Source organism: Nicotiana tabacum, chromosome 11 (assembly GCF_000715075.1).
Source record: "Nicotiana tabacum cultivar K326 chromosome 11, ASM71507v2, whole genome shotgun sequence".
Taxonomy (NCBI): domain Eukaryota; kingdom Viridiplantae; phylum Streptophyta; class Magnoliopsida; order Solanales; family Solanaceae; genus Nicotiana; species Nicotiana tabacum.
The window spans coordinates 58,737,495-58,756,332 of NC_134090.1; positions in this window are offsets into that span (position 1 = coordinate 58,737,495).

Genomic DNA, 18,838 nt, shown 5'->3' on the forward strand with positions numbered 1-18,838 from the left:
CAAATGGGTTGAGGCCAAAACTTTCAAATTTATGACCAAGAAAGCAGTGGTCGATTTTGTTGACTCAAATGTCATTTGTCGATTTGGAATCCCAAAGGTGATCATCACGGATAATGGTGCTAATCTTAACAGCAATTTGATGAAAGAGGTATGTCAATAGTTTAAGATTACACACCGAAATTCCACCCCATATCTCCCCAAGGCGAATGGAGCAGTTGAGGCAACCAACAAAAACATAAAGAAGATACTTCGGAAAATGGTAGAAGGTTCGAGGCAATGGCATGAAAAATTACCATTTGCATTGTTGGGTTATCGCACCACTGTCTGTACTTCAGTATGTGCAACTCCTTATTTGTTGGTATATGGAACTGAAGCCGTAATGCCTGCGGAAGTTGAAATCCCGTCCCTTAGGATTGTCGCTGAAGCTGAGATTGATGATGATGAGTGGGTCAAAACTCGTCGGGAGCAGTTGAATTTGATTGATGAAAAAGGATTGGCAGCTGTGTGTCATGGTCAGTTATATCAAAAGAGAATGGAAAGAGCGTACAACAAAAAGGTGCGTCTCCGGAAGTTTGAAGTGGGCCAACAAGTGCTGAAACGCATCCTTCCACATCAGGTTGAGGCAAAAGGCAAGTTCGCCCCGAATTGGCAAGGGCCATTCATTGTAACCAGAGTGTTGTCCAATGATGCTTTATGTTTAACAGATATCGAAGGAAAATGCATCGACATGGCTATCAATTCTGACGCAGTTAAGAGATATTTTGTATAATTTCTTTTAATTGAAATTGTTGTTTGTTTGCGTTTGGCATGATATCGGAGAATGAAATGACGGAGGCAATTTGTTCTTCCATCCAAACACTTCAAACTTTGCTTCCCCTTTTGAACCTTATTTATTCTTTCATACCCCTCTTTTGGAATCAGTAATGAAAATGAAAAAGGGAGAAAAGAAAAATAATGATAATAAAGACAAAAGAAAAGTCACAAGAAAAACAAAGGAATAGGGAACTACATTTGACCTGATTCCTCAAAAAAGATACGTAGGCGCCTCACGGCCCGGTCATAGTGTAATGAGAATCAAAAATCCCCAAGAAAGAAAAACTGGGGCAGAAGTTGTGTTTATAATTTTGGGGAAAGAAAGTTGATTTCAAGAGTTGTAATGTTTTACCCATCAAAATTATTTTAAATTTTTCTTTAGACATACACCAGAAACCCATATTGATGTCCAAAAGACCTCCCGATCAGTATCCGAGAAGTGCCAACTCGGGCAAATGGAAGTTTGAAGTAACACTCTGGTCCCCAGCAGAAAAGAAATGAAATGAGAGAATCCCCAGCAGAAAGGAAATGAAATGAGAGAATCTTATCAGTAACACCCCAATCCCCAGCTGAAAAGAAATAAAATGAGAGAGTCTTATTGGTGAAAACCTTCTCGGGCACCATAAGGCGACGGAAGTTGAGAGAAATAAAATAAGAGAGTCTTATCGGTGAAAACCTTCACAGGCACCGTAAGGCGACAAGAGTTGAGAGACACGAGAGAGTCTTATTAGTGAAAACCCCTCGAAGGGCACTATAAGGCGACAAGGAATTGAAAGTGGGCAAACGAGGTAAGGTTGATAGAAATGATCCGTCGAGGCATCAAGCAGAACAAAAATGTTGATTCGGCAAAAGATTTGGGTGGCGGGACCTTTTGAAATGCAAAGTAAAACCATTAGGAAGATTGAGTGATATAATAGATTGGGTTGATTAATCTGAAATGCACGACATGATCATTGAGATCGGTTATACCATTCGGATAAGTCTTTTTCCTTTTCTTCTCTTCAAACAATTCTTTAGGAAGATTTTTCTTTTTATCTTTTGAAGTCATCATCTTTCATTTCTTTTGGTTAAAGATTTTTTTTATATAGCAGTTTGTTTTTAAGAGGATTTCAAAGCCAACTACTAGTCGCCAACATGGGGCAAGGTAAATAGGGATAAGACAGGCCGAAGATAATGTGACGGGACAAGAAAGACGTCATTATAAGACCAAATGATGGATTGCTCTAAGATGTCGTGGAAAGTATGGAGTAAAAATGGAAAACAACGGTTGAGAAGTTGGCAAATAACAGAAGCATCAAGAAGGTCGAAAGTTATCGGCCAAGTTTCAAGATGGTCGAACAACGCATATCATGGAAAAAAGAAAAAAAGGGAAAACCATCCCCAGCAGGAACGTCCCCCACGTTTTAAACTAACAAATTTTCTTTGATTTGAAGCAGGGACAGGAAATGTTATTGATGATGGAAAGACATGCCACAAGAAAGATTGTCAAACTGAGGCATAAAATTTTCTTTCATTTTGAAAATTTTCTGGAAGTCTAACACAAGTTTGTTGAAAAGCGGTATCCCCAGCAGTTTTCGGGAGAAGGCAAAACAAGTTTTAAAGAAAGCAATTTCGGGGGAAGATAACATAAGTCTTAAGGGAAGTAGTTTTAGAGGAAGGAAAACACCAGATTTAAGGGAAGTAGTCTTTGAAGGAGGAGAATAACATATTTTTGAATGACACACCGAAGTTATCCCCAGTAGTATTCAGAGGAATGAAACACCAGTTTTGAGGGAAGCAGTTCTAAAAGAAGTTAATTTGAGTTAGAAGGAAAATGGTTCAGGAGGCAGGAAGGAACAACGGCAATAGAACACATTTTTTCGTTGTTGAAGTCAGGATCCCGCCTGGAGAAAAGAGGTATTACATTTTAAGAAGTTGTTGAAGTCAGGAGCCCGCCTGGAGAATGGAGGTGTTATATTGTTAAGTTGCGATGGAAGTCAGGAGCCCACCTGGAGAATGGAGGTTGTTATATTTTCAAGTTGTAGTCGAAGTCAGGAGCCCACCTGGAGAATGGAGGTGTTATATTTTTAAGAAATTGTTGAAGTCAGGAGCCCGCCTGGAGAATGGAGGTGTTATATTTTCAAGTTGTAGTCGAAGTTAGGAGCCCGCCTGGAGAATGGAGGTGTAATATTTTTAAGAAGTAGTCGAAGTCAGGAGCCCTCCTGGAGAATGAAGGTGTTATATTTTTAAGAAGTTATTGAAGTCAGGAGCCCGCCTGGAGAATGGAGGTGTTATATTTTAAGGTTTATTGAAGGCAGGAGCCCGCCTGGAGAATGAAGGTATTATCTTGTTAAGTTATAGCAGAAGTCAGGAACCCGCCCAGAGAGCGGAGGGTTGCAACAAAGATCCCCAGCATAAATTAAAGTTCAGAAGTCGGAAGGAAGGAAACACTAGTCAGAAGAAGGCAGTTCAAGCTTCGAAGGAAAAATAATTCGAAGCATACAAGAAGGAAATAAGCAGTTCAAGTTCGGCAATCAAGAGAGAATACAAGTCAAGTCAGAAGTAAAGAAACGTCGGAGGAAACACAAGGCAACAAGACAGTGAGGCAACAAGGCAACAACAGTCACACGACCAAGTTTGAGAATAAATATTTGGAATTCATAGACTATAGTTTAGTTTAACTTCTTGTTCTCTTTTAGAATGGTGTAATAAGGAAGTCAGTAAGTAGCGGCAGCAGCAGTGACAGTAGTATTAGTAAATCCACAGCTCCATGGTAGTCCCAGCTACCAAAACTTCCCGAACTATATTGACCTGATTCCCTTTTAGCCAGGGATATGTAGGAAACCTTTGAAGCAGAGGTTCGGTCAAATCTTTCAAAAATGCTTCACACGGAGTAGACGAGCGGGCAAAAATCACTCGTATCTGCTCACTTTATCTTTGCACGAAAACTCTTCGTGTTTCCGGACAAAGAGGGGCAGCTGTGAGCACGTTATTTTTGCCCTACGAGAACTACTCCCAAAATTCAAAATAAAATGGTTTTGTGTTGTTTGTGATTTATTTGTATTTTTGTCTGTGCATGTTTATTTCTACTTTAATTAAGAAAAATAAAAAAATATGTGTTGCATGTGCATTTAGGATTTAATTTTACAATTAGGAATTAATTAAACAATATTTGGATTTGCGAGAACGAAAAGCACAAAAATATGTACTTTGCATTTTTTGGCGTTTAATGTCAATTGTGTGGTTTTATTTTAATTGGTGTTTAATTGTGTGTGATGATTGTTATCAGGAATTAAGTGGTATTTTTAATTTGGTTTACAATTTAAGTTAGGATTTTAGTTTTGAAAAATAAATTAAAGGGAAATAAAAGAAAAGAGGAAAAATGAAAAAAAAAGAAGGAAAAGAATTCGGACCAGGCCCATACCAAAAACCAGCCCAATACCCGCCCCAATCCAGTCCGTCTCAGAGACAAACCAAACGACGTCGTTTAGTAATGCTCAATCTGGGCCGTTGATCTCAGCTGATCAGTGGTCCAGATCAACTCCTCTAATACCCGACCCATTCCCATCCAAGACCGATCCGGTCTCAAGGGTAAACGAAGCGATGTCATTTCCGTTTATGAATGGATCCAAGCCATTGATCTCATCAGATCAAATGGCCTGGATTCATCCCACCCTTTCATATATATACTTCAAACCATACCCCACCCCCCAAACCAAACCCCCCTCGCCCCATCGTCTCTCTCAGACCCTTCAGAGACGACCCCCCCAAAACCCTAGCCGCCCTCATTCCCTTCGCCTGAAAACCCGGCGGCGCCGGATCCGATGGCCGTGAAAATCACACCCCTGAACCACCAAACCATCCCCTCTCCGATTCCACGCTCATTTTTCTTCGAATCACCCCGAGCCCCTCGAATCTTAGATCAAAGAAATCGAACCAAACCCTAATCCGTTCAATGGCCACCAAACTCACACCATGTGATCTCCTGGACCCCCTTACCATGAATCCTTGATCAATTCTTTTCAAATCATCGTGGGGTAGCTCGTATTCCAGATCGAAGTTAGGCAGGCCAGGTTCCATGAATTTTGAGTCAGAGACTGACTTTAGCCATGTTGTTTTCCTTCGAAAACACATGGTCAAAGTCCGTCTCGGCTTGAAAGTGGGAAGATCCTCGAGGTTTTTAATTGAGTTGTGATTTTGTAAGTCTTTTACGTCCAGTTTTGATTGTTCACTCTTGAAGTTCCGTTTGTTTACTCTGTCCCTGCATGAATTTCCCGTTTGAATTATGGTCAGTAGTCTAAGTTCCAACTTAGGCCAGTTTGCGAGTTCAATTTGTCAAGAACTGGTCTAATTTATGTCCAGTTAGTTTGGTTTTAGGCCAGGCTACCAATTACTTTGTCATTGTGATTCCTTAATCAGTGATGTTGGCATGTACAATAGACCTAATGCTTAGGAAATGGTTCATGATTGTTTGAATCTAGACTTGTACTATTAATCAGGTTTCTTTTCATGACACTTGCTTTGCCTCATCTCTAATTGCAGGCTCATGTTGAGAGTAGTTGGGTTTAGTCAAAACTGCTGTGAATTAAAACTTGTTCTATAGTGTGTGATTCCCTTTGTTTGCAATTCATACTGTCGATTACCTGCCTAGTTGGTCATCAGGAGGTCTGCTGGTCTTCAAATCTGAAGTTTTGTAATCTGTCCAGTTGAGTTAGGAGTCAGTTGTTAGGAATTTGATAGTTTGAAATTGGTTATAGCTGAAGGGTTTGGTAAAGATTGAAAGGAGTTCATGTAGGATAATAGTTTAGGGCATCAGGGGGGGGGGGTAATTTGGACTTTAAATTTGAAATTCTGACAGTAGGTACTAATGTGACATTAAAATAAGGCATGTTTTTAATAATAGTGGGATGGGAAACATAACAGTATGGGGTTTAAAATAAATGGGTAAGTTGAAGGTTCTGTCCACTAAGTACTAAAGTACCACTTAACTAATGAATTGTTTAAGTGCTAATGGGGAACAAAACATAATGGTAGGGGAAGGCTTAAAAGGGATTGATTAAAATATGTTGCCCATGCCTGTTTGAACATTAAATAAGGAAAAGACAAGGGGTAATGGGGAAAACATACTCTAGTGGGGGTACTAAAGAAGATCATGGGCATAATTAGTTGAAAATTCTGCCTAAGTGCTTTTAAGAGCTGGCAAGGCCAGTTTTTTGGGGTATAAGTGGAGGGACTGAGGACAGAACTAGGGTCAGACCTTAAGGAAGAAAAAGAGAGCAATCTGAAGGGGGTGGGGGCTTTTGGAAATTAGACTCAAAGGTGACACAAAAAGAATATCAGGAAATAGGGAAAAAAGGAGAATATTAGGCAGTTGGAAAAGAGAGTCCTGAAAATTAGTTTTGGTGAGTCTTTAATCAGTCTAAAAGAGCACTGTTTGAGAGCATCTAGAGGTCAGTTTTTAGTCAGTTAAAAGAAACAGTTCAGAAAGTTTGTAAGGATTAAATTTTGAGAGTGTTTGAACTTGAGTCTAGAGTGTTAGGTTACTGTTTCATCAACCCTTCGAGCCAACCTTCAGTTCACTTTCAAATCTGAAATATCTGGAGTAGTTTGAGACTCTGTTCTATATCTGTTTGGTTAAGTGTGAATCCGGAACTAGATTTTGTTTCAAAGAACTGCATCCTATGGTTTGAGGTTGATTGGTTTTGGTCGTTCAGTTTTGGTTTAAGTTGCTGCTACATTGCTTGAAGTCCTTTTCTTGATCTTTGGTATCATTTGCTGGTTTGGATTGCTACTGTTGCTGATTGTTAATTTGTTACTGACTGACTTCGTTGACAGCTCATTCCATCCTTTCCTGTTGTTTCAATTCCAGGTACATTTTCCTGTAACTCTGTTGGCTATGGAATGGATTGGAGAAAATGAATTAACCATGAGGAAATTGAAGCATGAAATGCATTTCAGTTCATTAGAATGGTTCTGTTTATTCTTCTATAGTTTTCAATTACTCTATGTTTGTAGTTGATTTGTAATTAGTGTTAGAATCACTTTATGTGTTAGTTTTATTTCGCCCCCTCCCCGACTCCTTCAAGTATAAAATGTGCAAGCCCCATTAAACAATTGTAGAAGGTCTAATGCATGGTAATATAGCCTAGTCTAACCCATAGTAGTTAAAAGTGTTAAATGTTTCAAGATTCATCCAGTTACAACCTTTTCACCATTTGTAGTAAGTGGACTGTATAATTATTATTCTTACAGGCTTATACTATTGTATGAACTCCTAATTTAATTTTGCGATTGAAGAAGTAGTGTCAAAATGGTCGTGAGCTTCAGTAGCTACTCTCAGTTAGTTTCGGTAGTTATAAAGGGGGGTCCTAAATGGTTATAAGTGCCAGTAGCCAATTTCAATAATCCCAGTCCAAGATATAGAAATCACTTGAGTGTTGAGAACTGGTTTAATGGTGTTGATTTGAGTTGTTAATTAAGTGGATACTACTGTTGTCAAGGCCAAACCAAGTCTTCATTCTGATTTGAAGTTGTAGTAATATTTAGGAACTCATTAATAGGCAAATAAATAGGATAATCTAAGTTGGAATTAGAACTCAAATGACTAGTGCTTCATTGGTTTTGAAGTAGGTGAGTGCCGTTTCTTCTTCATTACAAATTGCCAAACACACTTTGAATGACTGGAAGGAAATTTTGTTGAATAATTGTGTAAATAATTGAGGCCTGGTTTAGTACGACGGTTTGGGCTCAACAGCCCATTTGCACGAAGTGAAGGCTTCAATGCCTTAAGGAGCGGCCCAGGTCCCCTTTTACTGCATATGTATGTTTGGACCTGGGCCCAGGCCCATACTGTCCATTTATTTTTGTTTATAAGATGCAATCTTGATTGTTTTGAACGAACGACTAACAATGCTTTTTTTTGCCACTTATCATGTTATTGGAATTAGTCGAGTTGAGTTTGAATTGTGAGAATTTGGTCGTTTCAAATACATTAATCAACTAGGATTATTTCTTTCGTTCTTAGAGACAAAAATAAATAGAAGAAATCATAGTCACTTTATGATATCCTTAAATTAAAAAAAAATGAGACGAGCCTCGCCAAATAAAAAGCATAACTTGCGGGGCCCTCTTTAATTGTTCATGTTAAAAACACTTAGAATCCGGGATGAGCCGTCTAGCGAACTTCATGACCTTCCCCAAAATAATAACGCGTTAGATTCTTTAGGCACGATTTTAATAATATTACATTCCTAAACTCGGGTGTGCATTTCATGTAACCTAAATCCAAATCCTAAAACGTTGTATAGAAATGTGTCGAGGATCCGGGTGCATTTCATGTGACGTGATCCGAAAACACATTTTTAAACGACGTTCACTTTCTCAAAATTTTAATTAAAGCGGTAAAAAATCTATAAAATTGCACTATAGGATAACATGTATTAAACTCAGATATTTAGCCATTTATAATAGTTTGAGTGACCGTGCTAGAACCACGGGATCCGGGGGTTCCTAACACCTTCCCTCGGGTCAACAGAATTCCTTGCTTAGAATTTCTGGTTCGCAGACTTCAAAAGGAAAGTCAAAATTTTCTCGATTCGGGATTTAAAATAAATCGGTAACTTGGGACACCAAAAGCCAAACCTTTCCCAAGTGGCAACTCTAAATGAATAAATAATCCCGATTCGAATAATGTCACTAAAAATGGAAAAATTCCCTTATACGTTTATCCTTCGGGGTAAGTGCATAAAAAGGAGGTGTGACAATCCCAATCCACAACCAACTTCGTTCAAACACACTTAGAACCCCTCGAATATGAGGTCGAAGGCACAAACCTTAGCGCCGCCCTCATTTCCTCCGGTGGCGGCGCCACCTCTGTTCACCACCAAATTGATACCATAGAACCGCCATGACCCCCTTGTACCAAATCCACACTTCGTTCCCCTCGAATTTTGTTAGAACGTCTCGAATCGTAAATCTAAGGTTTGAGCCCCAGAAGCCAAAGCCAAAGCTGCACATGCAACGGCGTTTTCCCAGTTTTTATGAGTGTTCCGGGCCAGTTCTACCACAGAATAGCTTTATTCGACAAAGAACAAGTAGTTGATGATATTCGGGGTTTTAAATCGGAAAGTCAGTCGAAGGGTCTAGCCCGAGTCGGTGAGTTTCTTTCTTTCCCTTCGTTTTTGCTTGTGAGTCCTTCATCTTTCTTTCCTCTTCTCTTCTTCTCGTTTCCTCTGGTTAATTAAAATAAAGTTGAACGAGTTTTCTAGCTGAGATCGAGTACTGTCCATTTTTGTTCCGTCTCAGTTTTCCTTTCCAAGTTGGTTATGTGATTTTGTTTGGTCGGTCTAGTTTCTTTTGTTAACAACACAATTAATTTCTGATTTCATTTTGTTTGTTTAGCCCTGACTAGTTTAATTAGGATTATATGACAATTTAATCCCTTAGCTTAGGTTTTAAGTTTTCTGGAAGTTGTTTTAGTCATTTTCCTATTGTTTGCCATAGTCTGCTCAACCTGGGTTCATTTCATTTGGGCTCTGAATTCGTTTCATAAACCATTCTAAGAGTTCGAATGGATTTTTCGAGCCCAGGTCTGGTTTGATCATTTGGGTCATTTGACCCATGACCCATTTGAGGTCCCAGGGGTAATAAACAGGGTTGTTAAGGGTAATATGGGTAGTATAGGTAAGGGAGTCTTTTGTAACAACCTAAGGAAACTTCTAGGAAGCTAAGGTAGGGGCTAATATGAAAATCTGAGTTTTAAGTTAAGGGTATTTGAGCAGAAACAAAAAGATCAGAAGGTTAAAAATGCAAATCTGAATTCTTTTTATGCTACCCTAATAGCTTGCTGATAAAGGCATCCTAACTTGACATTCAAGAGAGAGGGTGGGTGGGAAGGCTGGAATAGCTAAAAATACAGGGAAAAAAACAGAACCGAATTTTTTTAAAGTGACTGTTTCATTGAACTCCATCTGGAAATTTTTGGAGTTTTCAATTTGCAGAAGCAATTTCTGACTCGGGCTAGTACTGAATTGAATTGAATTTTGGGTTTTAAAAGGTTTTGATTTGAAGTTTGCTGGGTTTGTTCGACTGAAACTTGTTTTGGACTATTGACCATCTTTTTGGGGGTTTTAATATTAGTTCTATTGGTCGTTTCTTGTCGCTAGGCTCTGCTATATTGTTACTGTTGATTCCTAACTTTTTTTCCTTTCAATTTCCAGGTACACACTCTACAACTTGTATAAGGTGAATGCTTGACTTGAAGGGTGAAATGAAAAAATGGAATTGTAGAGTTTAGCATTAGTTTGTTATTCATAATTTAGTTAATCTCTTTCTTCTTTTTCTGAATCTTCATTCTCTGAACCTATAGTAGCAAATCTGTTTTTGTGGTGCTAAATGAACTATGGACTTTAGCTATTTAGTTTTCTTCTAATGAGTTCGAATGTATGCTGGATAAAGGAGTCGTTAGGCTTTGTCACAGAGATTCAATTTAATGCTTTGGGGTTCTACACCTTTGTTTAGTTTATGTTGAAGATCAATGTAGTTTTAGCTGTGATGGCCATTTGAATCCATTGAAATGCTAAGTATTGGCTTGTATGTATATCAATTTACCTAGACTCTATTTTGTAAGCATGTTCATTCTCGAAGTCAAGGTTCAGATTCATGTTGAAACTAGTTAACAACTGATTTCAAGCGTAATGTTTAGATAATTGCTTGATTTGGGAATTTGTGGTCATAATGTCAATTTGGTCATTTCATGTTGGAGTAGTTAAGATTAAAGAGCTAGATAGGTAATTAGTGTTTGATATTTCGAAATCGGGGTTTAGGTTGGCTAAGTCAGTTTCATGTTCCAAGTTAATGTCATTAATTTTCATTCCCTGATTGGCATAAAAGTTTGGGGCATAAAACTAGGGCCTAACACAGGTCCAGCTGAATGGTGTGTCGAATACAGATCCCTGGGCGCCTCTGCTTCATCAAAAATTGGGCTGGGCTTGAGCCCAATTCCTAAAGTCATTTTAAAAGGGGTCTGTTCAATGGTGTTTGAAATAGTTTCTCTTCGGGTCTTTAATTCTCTAATACAATACGTCTAATAACTTGTAGGGTAGAACCCTTAGTTTAAACAAGTAGAAGTTTGCCGCAAATTTTCCTGAGCTGATTAATTGGGCTTTTCAAATATAAATTGGAGGTGAGCCATATTTAATAGCATATGCAGATTATGGCCCTCATATTGACTTCATAATTTAGATATAACAAATAACCAATTATAGTAGTTTGCTTTATGCACGTTTAATGTATTATCGTGGTCGTGGACACGTTCGCGTGACATGATTATGATCATAAAAACAAAACCGGAGTATGCGTTCGCGCAACTTTGGCCCGGACATTCTTAATAATAATAAAGCGTTATTAATTGTGGACACGTTCACGTGACATGATTTTTGACTAGCCAAACAAATGGGTACACGTACACGTGACCCGTTTAAAGATAATTTTCTTCACTTAAAAGCGGTTAATAGATAAAAGCACATCGGACCTAATCTCAGTAATTAAACAATTTTAATAAGCCGAGTATAATCAAAGCGACCGTGCTAGAACCGCGGAACTCGGGAATGCCTAACACCTTCTCCCTGGTTAACATAATTCCTTACCCGGATTTCTGTGTTCGCAGACCGTAAGTAGAGTCAATTTCCTCGATTCGGGATTTTAAACCGGTGACTTGGGACACTATAAACCTCCCAAGTGGCGACTCTGAATATTTAAATAAACAAATCCCGTTTTGATTGTCCTTTAATTGGAAAAAATCCCTTGTATTTATACCTTTTACGGGGTGTAAGTAAAAAGGAGATATGACAGCTTTGGCGACTCTACTGGGGACCGAACCCAGAATCTCTGGTTCAGGGTTCAAGAATTCGAGCTTGTTAATATGATTCTACTTGGTTCTATTTATTGTTGATATTACTGTATTCTGTGAACTTTTTGTGCTAAATGTTATATGTTTACCACTTTACTATTATCTGGATTGTATATAACTGTCTCCTTACGCCACCCATCTGAGTATTCTGAAAATGGTGCATACGTTCGCGTAACCCGCTTTCTCTGTAGAAATTATACCAAGTAGAACGAGGTTGGGCAAGCGACAAGGCCGGGTAGACTTCAGTGCTCCTAGTATGTCGCCCCCTCCTCGGACCCAATTGTCCGCTCGGGTACCCTAAGTCTAGACCAAAACCCCAGGATTTAAACCTAGAAAAACACAGCCCCATGCCGGATCCCTAGTAGGAATGTTTGTTTGCATCATGTGCATTTGACTTAGGGAACTCAACACAGGGGTTGGGTCCGTCTAGGACAGGTGTGCCCGAAATAACAGACCATCCTGATGCATCCTAGGTGCTATGTGAACATTTATTTGTTTTGGCTTGCATGCTGACCGGCAAGGGAAAATAAAGCGAAAAAAGAGAGGAAAACCAAGAGTGATATAGGGAAGGAAATAAAACCCGGTTCTAAAAATCCCGGTATTTGAAAAGCATCCTAAAACTCTGCCCAAAATTTTGTTAAAAAAATAGAAAAATAGTTATTTTTAAAAGAGTCAAACACTATGTTCTTTCAAATGTGTCAAAACTGACCGAACTATGCAGGTCTGATTCTCACCGGATGTGGGATACGTAGGCAACCTAAATAAGGTTCGGCCTAATTTTTGAAAAAAAAAAAAGAAAAGAGGGTCGGTGGTCGAGTGAATGTAATCTTGATTATTGGTCAAAATAACCCGATCCAGCGTCGGCCGTGTCTTAAACCGTTCTTGCCGAGGTAGCCTCAGCGTATTTTTCAGTTGTCGAAAGGCTATTTCTGTAAAAGAATGGACCAGTTTGTTAGGGGTCATAAAAACAATTCCCCCGGCCTCATATTTCGCGCGAAATTGGGGAGGGGCCACATTTGCAAAAATAGTCATTTGGCTAACAGTTGGCATATAGGGGATGAAATTATGGTTCTTTTCTCCTTTTCTTTTCTCTTTTATTTTTCTTTTTAAAAAAAACAGTTTACAAAAGGGTCAACTCGAGTCAACCCTAACCTTAATCTTCCATAGGAACAAATGAATACCATCCAGGAACCGCCAGAAGTGATCAGGGAACAAGCTCGGCTACACTTGCGTATGTGATGGAATGATCTAGACGAAGATGGTTAGAAATGGGTGTAAAAGCACTTGGGCGCTCTTATAGACATCTTTGAAATCAAACCACAGGAAGATCTGGTCAAAGCCTTGGTAACTTTCTGGGATCCTGTCCACAATGTCTTTCGTTTCTCAGATTTTGAGATCACTCCTACTTTGGAGGAGATAGCCGGGTATATTGAATTCGAACGGGACTTGAGGAAGCAACAACTTATATTTCCAAGGGCTCCATCGGTGCACAAGTTTTTTGACCTCTTGAATATTAGTAAACAGACAAATAAGGAACGTGTGAGCAATGGGTGTTATGCCTTCCATTTCTTATACTTCAGGTTCGGGCATTCTGCTGATTTTGAAACGCATGAAGAGGGTTTGAGCAACAAAAAAAACAAGAGACTTTAGCAAATTCATTGTCGGTTCGCATTTATTGTGGCATTCTTGGGGATTATGGTTTTTCCAAATGAGAAAGAAACAGTGGATATTCGTATGGCTAGAATTGCACAAATCCTCATTACCAAGGAAGATCATACACTTGCCCCGTTGGTGCTAGCAGATATCTATCGTGCATTAACTTTATGCAAAGCAGGGGCTCAGTTTTTTGAGGGTTGCAGCATCATTCTTCAAATGTGGTTGATCGAGCATCTTCGCCATCATCCCATATTCATTAGTTACGGTTCGAGCCCAAATAACTTCATCATTAGTTATGAGGAGAGGGTAAAAGATTACAACGCACCAGAAGGATTCGAAGCATGGATTTCTCATTTGAAAATTCTTGACGCAGGTCAGGTCGAGTGGACTATAGGATGGCTTCCGATGACAGAAGCCATCTATATGACTGCTACCAAAGGATACCTAAGGATAATGGGCGTAAGGAGTATTCAGCCATATGCACCGCAGAGGGTCTTGAGGCAATCGGGAAGGTATCAGATTGTGCCGGAAGATGAAGATCTAAGCACCCAGGTCATAGAGTTGCATCCAGAAGCTGCATTGCCTGAGGCTGTAGTTCAGCAGGATTGGAATAGCTGTCAGTATCTAAAAAATGGCACCCAGGTACCAGATATCTCTAAGAGGGAAGTAGATCCAAATTATGCTGCTTGGTTTGAGAAAATATCTTATGTAAACAACGAGCCAGAGCCCGAGAGGCCCGCCAAAAGGACTCATGTTCAAGCCTTTGATGATAAAATTCAGGAGAGGATAGCTTGGGGGGGGGGAAGGAAAAGGAATATAAGGCCATTATCGATGGTCTGCGAGAAGAATTGAGAAATATCACCTTCAACAATGATTTGCAGGCACAAGAGGCCGAAGGTGAAAGGAGAGATTGGTGCGAGAAAATGAGGCCCTCAGAGCTCAGGTTCGACAGTTCAAAATTGAAGCTGAGGACCCAGGCCGAAGCAGGAAAGATGAGAGGCTCATTTACAACCTCACTCAAAAGGTACGTGACTACGAAGATGACCTGCAGAAAGCTGAGTCTGAACTAGCAAAAGCACGGGCAAGGTTGGCTAAAAGCACCGAAGGACGTGCAGCTTTCGTTCAACAGATGAAAGAAAGATATGAAAGAGGGGTCACAGGTTAGGAAAAGGCAATCGGCAACCTCGAGGGTGAAATGGCTAAACAAGCCAAAAATTTTAAGGCTGAAAGAGAACATTGTTACGCCTTAATGGCACGGCTAGAAAGGGACTTGCAACAACTCCAAGAGCAGAACCAGGTAGCCGAATAAACTTTGGAAGCCAGAACCAAACAAATTGGGTGTTTGTTGCAAGAGAAGGGCGTCATAAGAGAGCGAGTCAAAAGGGTCGCCAACTATATCGCAATAAAGTGCAGTAGCTATGAGGATATGACGAGATCTATGTTCTTCGCTACTGTGATGATTTTTGTTCGCCGGGTAATGGAATATCTCTACCACCTTCAGGGGGATTTAGCGAGGTAGGCCTGCAGCAGGGCCGAATGACGCCCCGCGGGTCCCAAGGACAATTAAGGCATTGATATATTCGTGATTTCTTGAGTCTGTGTTTTCTTTCCGTTAAAGTCTGCTAGTTGTTTTGGAGTTTGTATTTCTGTGTATGTAGGTTATTTGTTTTTGAGTCTGTATCTCGAGTCTGTTAGTTTCTTTCGAGTCTGTTAGTTTCAGTCTTTGTAATAGCGCTTTTTTTATATGAAAATTGAAAATCCCAAAATGTTTTTACTTTATTTTACACTTATCCTCAAGAACTATGCTTGGTCTGATTCATGAGGTTTCATGATACGTAGGCAATCTCCATAGGATTCGACCGAAACTAAATAAAAGAGAGAAAGAAAGAGCGGAAAAACAAGAAAGAAAAGAGAGAAAATAAAAATCAAGAAAGAATAAAAACAAAGAGAGAACGAAAGGAAGGAAAAGAAAAGAAAGAAAAGGGGAAGTTTGCAATTAAAAGAAAGAAAAGGCCGGGATGACGCATGCAACCGATCAAATACATAATAGAGACGGTTAACTGTTTAGGTGCATTCATACCCAATGTGCGGTTACCAATCTGTTAAAGCCTAATCGCTAACAAGGTTGTTGTTTGATGTATTAAGTCCAGGCAGGTGGTTAGTTGACTGGCATTCTGGCAACTCACTCCTACAACACCCGATCGAAAGACAGGCTGAATATGGTCGACCAGGAACCAGAAACAAGTATTGTCGACCCATCGAAAGAGGTGAAAGAAATGGACGTTAATGTGATGAGGGAAGAAATGTATAAGTTGAAGCAGCAGATGGCTGAAATGTACCAAGCTTGGGCGAAGGGGCATCCGCCACCAGTTTAAACCGCCAACCCTGCTTATATCCCATCATCAGCCCAACCTCTGGAGCCTCCCACTGTGAACTCATCTCCAGCCTTTCCCCTCTACCAACAATTCCATATCACCACTTCCCATACTTCTCAAGCTTCACCGCTCAAACAAGTCCCAAACCCTCATCTACCAATTACACCTGATTTTGTGGCACCTCCACCTGCTACATTACACCGATCTTCCAGTGAACCCCTGTTCCAAACTCACGACAACCCTATCCCCTGGAACCCACCTTCAAAGTTCCAGAGCCATATCCTTACACTCCTCATCTTAATATCCCGGCAGAGACCGAGAAACCGCCTAAAAACCTCGAGCATGAAGAGATGATCAGAAAGGTCAAAAGCTTAGAGCAATCGTTCCGAGATATGAGGGGGCTGGGAGGTCAAGTAAGTGTGTCCTATAAGGATTTATGTCTATTCCCAGATGTTCAGTTGCCAGCAGGGTTCAAAATGCCCAAATTTGATCTGTACGATAGGCATGGTGACCCGGTAGCACACTTAAGAAGATTCTGTAGCAAGATGAGAGGAGCAGGTGGAAGAGACGAATTGCTAATGGCATATTTCAGCCAAAGTTTGAGTGGGTCAGCACTAGAATGGTACACCAGACAAGATCATAGCAGGTGGTACACATGGGACGATTTGGCCCAAGCATTCGCCTATTATTTTCAGTATAATCTTGAAATTATCCCAGACCATCTATCATTGACGAAGATCGGGAAGAAGCCCGATGAGAATTTCCGAGAATATGGGTTCCGTTGGAGAGAGTAATCAGCGATGGTTGACCCCCCGATGAAAGAGAGTGAGATGGTCGATTATTTCTTGCAGGCTTTTGAGCCCACTTATTTTGGTAATTTGGTGTCATCAGTGGGCAAGTCCTTTAATGAAGTTGTGAAAATGGGAGGCATGGTTGAGGAGGGACTCAAGTCCAATAAGATCATGAGTTACTCAGCAATCAAAGTAACCACCCAGGCTATTCAAAATGGTACTGGGGGTATACTCGGAAAGAAGAAGAAAGAGGATGTTGCAACGATTGAGTCGGCAACTTGGGGTGGATCCAGGAACCTTCCACAGTTCTACAACCAGCCTCGACCCTATCCCCAAACCTACCCCCACACACCATATAGCCCACCACAACATTACTACCCACCGCCAGATCCCCATTTTTCTGTCTATCACGCATAAACCTATACCTAACCTCCCGTTCACGCGCAATGGCGTGCGCCAACTCCACAAAATCCATACCAAGCTCCACAAAATAACTATCCACCCCCAAAAGCCTACAAAAATCCTCCTGGGACAGGTTTTCGACCCAATCAAGCCTTTAAGAACGAGAGGCTGCAGAAGCAGAAGACTTTTACTCCATTGGGATAATCCTATACTAGTCTATTCCACAGGCTGAGACAGTTGGGCATGTTGAATCCGATCGAAGCCAAACTGCCGAATCCCCTCCCCAGAATCTTGATCACTCGGTGAGTTGTGAGTATTGTTCAGAGGCCCTGGGCCATGACACAGAGATATGCTGGAAACTAAAAACAGTTGTACAAGAGCTCATTGATACTCATCGGATCGAGGTTCAGGCCCCAGAAGCGCCAAATATCAACCAGAATCCGCTACAAGCTCACCATGAGACCCATATGATTGAGTTGATACACAAGGTAGGGGAGGCTAAGAAACCCTCGCAGACGGTGATGATGATCCGCTCAGTGAAACTAGTTCAAAGGAAAAGGTAACCAGTGGAAAATCAGTGGTCCAGTTGAAAGGGGTAGACAATAAGCCAGATGTGGTAGCCAAGAAAGGGTCTTCAAGCACTGTTGCAGTGAAACCAGAGAAAGCTAAAGTGGTGGTATCAGGGGTTACAAGTAAACCTGTTGTGGTCGTGAAGGGTGCTCGCACAGAGCCTGTTATTATAAAACCAGTAACTCAACTTCCAGTAATCAACAGCAAGGCGGTCCCGTGGAATTATGAACGAGTGACAGTAACTTACCAGGGGAAAGAGGTTAAAGAAAAAGTGTGTGAGACCCATGGGTTAACTCGATCGGGGAGGTGCTTTTCCCCCGAAGTGTTGAGAAAAGCTAAGACCTCAAAAGATAATCCAGTGTTGGTGAAGAAAGCAGTCACTGAGGAAGAAGTAGAAGAATTTCTGAGAAAGATGAAAGCGCAAGACTATTCCATTATGGAACAGTTAAGGAAGACACCAGCTCAGATCTTGCTCTTGTCATTATTGACCCATTCAGACGAACACCGTCGTGCTTTGATGAAGATCTTGAACGGGGCTCACGTTCCTTACAAAATTTTAGTAAACCACTTGGAAAAGATAGCTAACAAGATATTTGAGGTAAACCGAATCACTTTTTCCGATGATGAGTTGCCCGTGGAGGGTACCGAGCACAATAGGGCATAGTGCTTGAGCTCACAATAGGGCTAGTTAAATTTACTATGGAATTCCAGGTGCTCGATGTGGCCGTTTCGTACAATATGCTGTTGGGACGACCCTGGATCCATGCGGCCAAAGCAGTCCCGTCTACTCTGCATCAAGTGGTCAAGTTTGAATGGGATCGACAGGAAATTGTTGTACACGGCGAAGATAATTTGTGTGTGCCCAATGATGCCATCGTTCTATTCATAGAGGTTGACGATGACAAGGGACCATGGGTTTATCAGGTTCTCGACACAGTATCGGTAGAGAAAATTCCGGAAGGAAAGCGCGTTCAAATTCCAAAGATGGTTGCGGCATCCGTTATGGTAGCTGTTGAAATGTTAAAAAATGGTTTTGTATCGGGCAAGGGTTTAGGTGCATCTCTACAAGGTATTGTGCAGCCAGTTTCTCTTCCAAAGAATCTGGATACTTTTGGTATGGGGTTCAAGCCTACCGTTGTAGACGTAAGAAGATCTAGAAAAATGAAACAGAAAGCATGGGCATTGCCAAAGCCAATCCCGCATCTGTCTAGGTCATTCGTCAGGCCGGGTATCAGAAAGTAACTGTTGTCAAAGGTCCCTGGACCACTGATTGGTGCCGATGGAGACTTGGAGAAGGGGTTCGAAAGGTTATTCGCCGAGGTCAATATGGTTCAGGCTGGGGA